The following is a 6,000-nucleotide window of genomic DNA, read 5'->3' on the forward strand; positions in this document are numbered from 1 at the left end:
GGCAAAGGGTCATCTGGACTTGAAATGTTAGCTCTTTTCTCTCCCTGCAGATGCTGCCAGACCTGCTGAGATTTTCCAGCATTTTCTCTTTGGTTTCAGATTCCAGCATCCGCAGTAATTTGCTTTTATCTACAGATGTGCCATAGAGAGCATCCTATCCGGCTGCCTCACAGCTTGGTATGGCATTTGCTCGGCCCAAGATCGCATGAAACTGCAGAGTGTGGTGAACTCAGCCCAACGCATCACACAAGCTTGCCACCCCCACATTGATTGTCTACACCTCCCGCTGCCTCAGGAAGGCAGACAGCATTATCAGAGACCCCTCCCACCCAGGGATTGCCTTCTTCCAGAGCCTTCCATCAGGCAGAAGGTAGAAAAGTCTGAAGACCGGCGCATCCAGACATAGGAACAGCTTCTTACCCACGGCTACAAGACTCCTCAACGACTCCCCCTCGGACTGACCTGTTCCCTGTTAGAACACTGTTCACGATGCTGGCCCTTGTTCCGCACTGTCGCCAATCACTATTCGTTGATGTACCATTTGTCAATGTACTCTGTCGATTATTCTTTTGTCTACTATGTCCCTTGGCCGCAGAAAAATATTTTTCACTGCACATCGGTACATGTGACAATAAATATCAATCAATCATTGTCACTAGGTCAAAATCCTGGAACTCCCAATCTAACTGCATTAGGGTACTCTCCCAATGTGATCTGCAGTTCATCATCACTTTCTCAAGGCCAAGCAGGGATGGTCAATAAATGCTGGTCTTGCCAGCAATACTTTAATTCTGAATTTTAAACAGAAGTCTAACTGCGGGCCTCGATCACCAAACCTAGGCTGATTCTCAGTACTGAGGATGTGCCGCAATGTCAACAGGCAACATCTTCCATCTGAAGAGAGCTTGCCAGCCTGATCAAATGGACATAAAAGCACCTCGGAACATTATTCAAAGAGGAGCAAGAGTATATTTCTGGTCACCATGCCTTCCTCAACAAGCATCAACAAAGCCATGATGTGGCGATGCCGGTGTTGAACTGGGGTGAGCACAGTAAGAAGTCTGACAACACCAGGTTAAAGTCCAATAGGTTTGTTTCAAATCACTAGCTTCTTCATTCACCTGAGGAAGGAGCAGTGCTCCGAAAGCTAGTGATTCAAAACAAACCTGTTGGGCTTTAACTGGTGTTGCTTACTGAGCATCAACAAAAGCAGCTTTGGATTCACTGATTATTCACCTCCTTGGAAATTTTGCAGAAATTTAATGTCCGAAAGCCAGCTGACTCACTTTTCTTGCATTTCTCGAACAATATTCCTGCTCCTCTTAGTTTTATGGATCTGGCACACACCATTCTAAAACAATATTACACATTGTGAAGTCAAACCACACCCCTCTCTCTCACTGCAAATTTCCTTCCCTCTTTTCTTGAGGCCGTCTTTCAATTTTATTTTGAGTGTTGCTTTAAAACTCTCCGAAGTTTATCATTAACTGCAACCTTAATGACAATTCAAAGTAATCTGCTTACTCCTGAAACTTAGCTTTATGGGAACACCCGGTGCAAAGAGCAAAAACATCTGGAAACGAATTAGTGTCCGGTCCAGTGTTCCTTCGGAGCAGATACTCTGGGCGGGATTCTCTCAGCCTGGGGCCGGGCAGGAGAATCCACGCGACTGGCGCGAATAACGCCACACCGTCCCCCGATTCTCTGCAGAGCGGAAAATCGGCGCCCTTTGTTGACGCAGCGCTGGTCGGGGGCTGCTCTATGGGACCGCCCACCAATTCTCGGCCCTGGGTTTGGGCCGAGCGGCCGTCATAAAAACGGCGAGTCCCGCCGGCGCCGGCCACACCTGCTCCCACCCGGCGGGACCTCGGTGTGGAAGGGTCAGGGGCCTCCGATGTGGCCTGGCTGCGATTAGCGAGCTGGCCTCTCTGGCCGGTGGCCTCCTTTCTTCCGCGCAGGCCCCTGTAGTCCTGCGCTATGTTGCGTTGGGGCTGGTGCGTTGAAGTAAGCCACTGCGCATGCGCGCATTGGCGCCGGTGCCACTGCGCATGCGCGGACCCCGCGGCGCCCAGTTCACGCCAGTATCAGCAACTGGAACCAGAATTGTTGATCCTGAGGCCGTGTTGAAGCCGTCGAGAAACACGACAGCGTCAAAACTTAGCCTCAGGATCACAGAATCCCACCCCCCCCCATTCTTATTAAGAAAATGTCCAGAACAATTGCCTGGTTTCTACTAGACTTTGCCATCATTTACATCCAGGTCACTCTACCCCTTTTGTTGATGTTGGCCAGCAATGCATCAACACGTTCAAGCACATCATTTGGTTTTGGCAAGAATTTGAACGCAGTCAGGGATTTTTCTTTTTATTTGTAGTGCAATGTCATGTGAAGCCTACATACGCTGATCTACTACAGATGTTGAGGATATGGATATGCACTGCCCATAAATCTGTAGATTTGGAAAAGTCAATTCAGCAAGTCAACTTAATGACAACCAGAGCCACTGTGGACCATTGGTGGGCAGAGCATGGTGATTGCAGAGATGTAGGTCCAAACTGACGTTGCAATGCAGGTCCAATCTTTTAGCCAAAATATTTTGTCACAAATTTTGTTAAAACTGACTGAAAAAAATCAACATCAATTAGTGCTGAATAGTTTTTTTATTAGGTGTTGTGGCACAGTAGGTCTCATGCAGTATCTCTATTCTTCCACCCGCCCACCCCCAACCATTTGAAAGTGGCAGCAGATATGGAAATTATGATCCTGGAGTAGAATTTACTGTTGGCCAGTAAGGCAATACAGGGGGATGCGCCTAATAGGAAAATGGGCAACTCCTCAGATTACCATAATGTCCTTTTCACCTGTAGATCACCTCTGGAATGTAGCAGTAAACTTGAATCTTATCCTATTACATGGGGCTGAATTGACTCTTCCACATACAGTACTGGGCGAGCATAAGGAGTTTCTTTGTAATTGAATGAGGTTGAGCAACCTCAACCCAGACCCTGGTCAGCACAGGCCAATGGCACAACACGGAAGTTGCCCGTCTTACTCAAAGACCTGAATGATGGCTAATGCAGAAGTAGCACAATGACTAGGGTTGTGGGGAGAGAAGGGGTGTGGGGGTTGAGGGCAGACCAGAGGCAGCTTTAGCTTGCAGCTGTGTCCATTACACACCTTTACAGAGAACTGCCACTTCATACCCAAGGGATCCCTGACTAAACCACTGCATCACATAATGCTGATATAGTAATTATAGTTTAAGAAAATCTATCCGTTCCTCACAAAAAGTGTGTAGCACTGACAAGGTTGCATTTATTATATGAGAAAGTGACGATGAATATCCTTCTGTGTAGCAATTGGTCAACTCGTTGGCTGCTTTGCCAGACAACAACAACCTGCATTGATAGAGAACCTTTAGCGAATCATCCCAAAAGAGCACTTTGAGCCACACAATGAGCAATTTGGACATAACTAGAAACCGGGCTCCCACAAACAGCAACATGATGATGGTCAGATAATCTGTTTTGAGTGAGGCTCGCTAGCAATTGGCCAGGGCACTGGGAAGAATTCCGCTGCTGTTCATCAAAACACCACCTGGGATTTGTGCCATCCATCCGAGGGGACAGACAAGGCCTCAGTTCAACATTTCGCACTGAAAGCCGGCACCTTCGACAGTCCAGCACTCCCTCACTATTGCACTGCATTGTCAGTCTAAAGTTTCAGTCTCTGGAGTGGGACTTGCACCCACAACCTTCTGACTGCAAGGCAAGAGGACTACAAAATGAGTTAATGATCCAGTAACTCCTCCAGTAACCCAAGCCACATATTAAATAGACTTCCAGTTAGTCAAAATGCCTTTGGCATGGCCACTCATTAACTAGATTGTCTTTGTTGTACCCGATTGACTGATCAAGCATTTCACTGCTCTTTGTAAAACCTTGTCTTGCACCAAACCTGTTGGCATATTTGCCCACACAATAATTGCATTTTGAAGTCATTCATTGTACATGAGCTGCTTTGAGATGGGAAGTTAAGTTCAGTAAGCATCTGACCACGAAGGGGGGGGGGGCAACTCAAACGAAGACAGGCACAGTTCAGATTGTAGCTGGGAAATCTCAAGACAATCAAGGTTGATGATGGAGGACAAAATGGGGGTAAAATAATCAGACACTTCATGTATAGCGAATACCTTAACACAGTCAGAAATATACAATACAGGTGATCTATTGTTCTCCGAGATACTGTTGAGAGATGTAACTCTACGAACAGAACTCAAAGGCTTGCAGATGTGAAACAGGGAAGGATATATCGAAGAAAAGTCAACATAAAAAGGCCATTTGTCGACCAAATCACATTCGCCCATTGATCTAACTTTCACAGCCTACGAATGAACACGTTCTGCACCTCTGCTGCTGGGAGAATGCTAATTGAACTTTCTTCAAGTATTTGATCTCAATCAGGTGTTCAATTATTCATCTTTGTGAACTGTGAAACTACTAATCTGTCTGATGTACCATCAATTCGACTCAAGACACATTTAGGATCCGAACTGTGGCTTTAATCAGCTAGTTGTTAGCCCGGTGGTCGACTACACAGAATAACCGACCGCCGGGAACTCTGGGTACTTATACCCCGCCTCGGAGGCGGGGCCAACTTGCCTCTCGACCAATTGGAGAGCAGTCACATGACTAGTCCCAACCAATCGGACGAGAGGCACATGACCAGCCAGAGTCAATGGGAAGCCAGTGCTCTGCACCAATGGCAGTGCTCATATCCATACCACCACACTGTCCCATTTTAAATTCAGTTAGCTTTTATTAAAAAAAGCTATCGAAATGCCACCCCACCCCCTGCCCCCCCCTCCCCGCCCCCATTGTGTGCCTAGTGCTCATCTTATTTCTAAAATTATGCCTCATACAACATCCTCTTATTCCTCGTCCTGGTCTCGGCAATTGGTCGAGTGCTCACGCAAAACTAGATGGGAGTGCAATTTCTGAGGCTGACTCAAGGAAGCTGCAAAGGGATTGGCTAAGTGAGTGGGCAAGGTCAGGTCAGAGGGAATGCAACGCAAGTGTGGAGTTTTTCACCTTGGTTGAGAAAAAAAACAGAAAGGCAAAATATTTCTTAACTGGAGAGGGATTGGGAGGTGCTGATGTGCAAAGGGAGCTGGTAGCCTAGTCCATGTGTCACAAAAGCTACCATACAGGTACAGCAAGCAATGAGGAAGGCAAATGGTATGTTGGCCTTCATCCAAAGGAGACCTGAGCACCAAAGTAAACATGTCTGGCTACAATTCTATGGAGCCTGGGTGAAACCCCACCTGGAGTAGTGGACACAGTTTTTGTCTGCTTAACTTTCTTAAAATATAAATTTAGAGTACCCAATTCTTTTTTTCCAATTAAGGGGCAATTTAACATGGCCAATCCACCTACCCTGCACATCTTTGGGTTGTGGGGGTGAAATCCATGCAAACATGGGGAGAATGCGTAGGGTTTGGTTTAACACAGTGGGCTAAACAGCTGGCCTGTAATGCAGAACAATGCCAGCAGCTCAGGTTCAATTCCCGTACCGGCCTCCCCGAACAGGCGCCAGAATGTGGCGACTAGGGGAGTTTCACAGCAACTTCATTGAAGCCTACTTGTGACAATTAGCGATTATTATCATTATTACGTGCAAACTCCACATAGTCAGTGACCCAGAGCCGGGATTGTACCTGGGACCTCAGCGCCGTGAGGCAGCAATGCTAACCACTGCGCCGCCATTCTGCTCGTGTTTTCGGTTTGAATGCTATTTCTACAATTTCAGGTTTCATCGCAGTCGGGTTCTTCCTGAGCAACAACTTCAACACTTCAAACATCAAAGGCGGCGTTTACTGTGGAGCCAGCTCTCAGGCTGAGTTTGTGGTTCAAGCTTCCATCCCCCCCAGAGGTGTCTCACCTGTAGCGAATCTTGCAGCTGCACGAGAAACTCCATCTGCAACACTTTTACGCCCTCTGC

The 6,000-nt window shown here is 47.1% G+C and overlaps 1 protein-coding gene across 1 annotated transcript in view; it reads right to left on the reverse strand.

Annotated features, from left to right (window-relative positions):
- Positions 1-6,000, reverse strand: part of LOC119974459 (A-kinase anchor protein 13-like) — a 293,182-nt gene that overhangs the window by 267,146 nt on the left and 20,036 nt on the right.

The sequence above is a fragment of the Scyliorhinus canicula genome, chromosome 12 (genome assembly GCF_902713615.1).
Source record: "Scyliorhinus canicula chromosome 12, sScyCan1.1, whole genome shotgun sequence".
Taxonomy (NCBI): domain Eukaryota; kingdom Metazoa; phylum Chordata; class Chondrichthyes; order Carcharhiniformes; family Scyliorhinidae; genus Scyliorhinus; species Scyliorhinus canicula.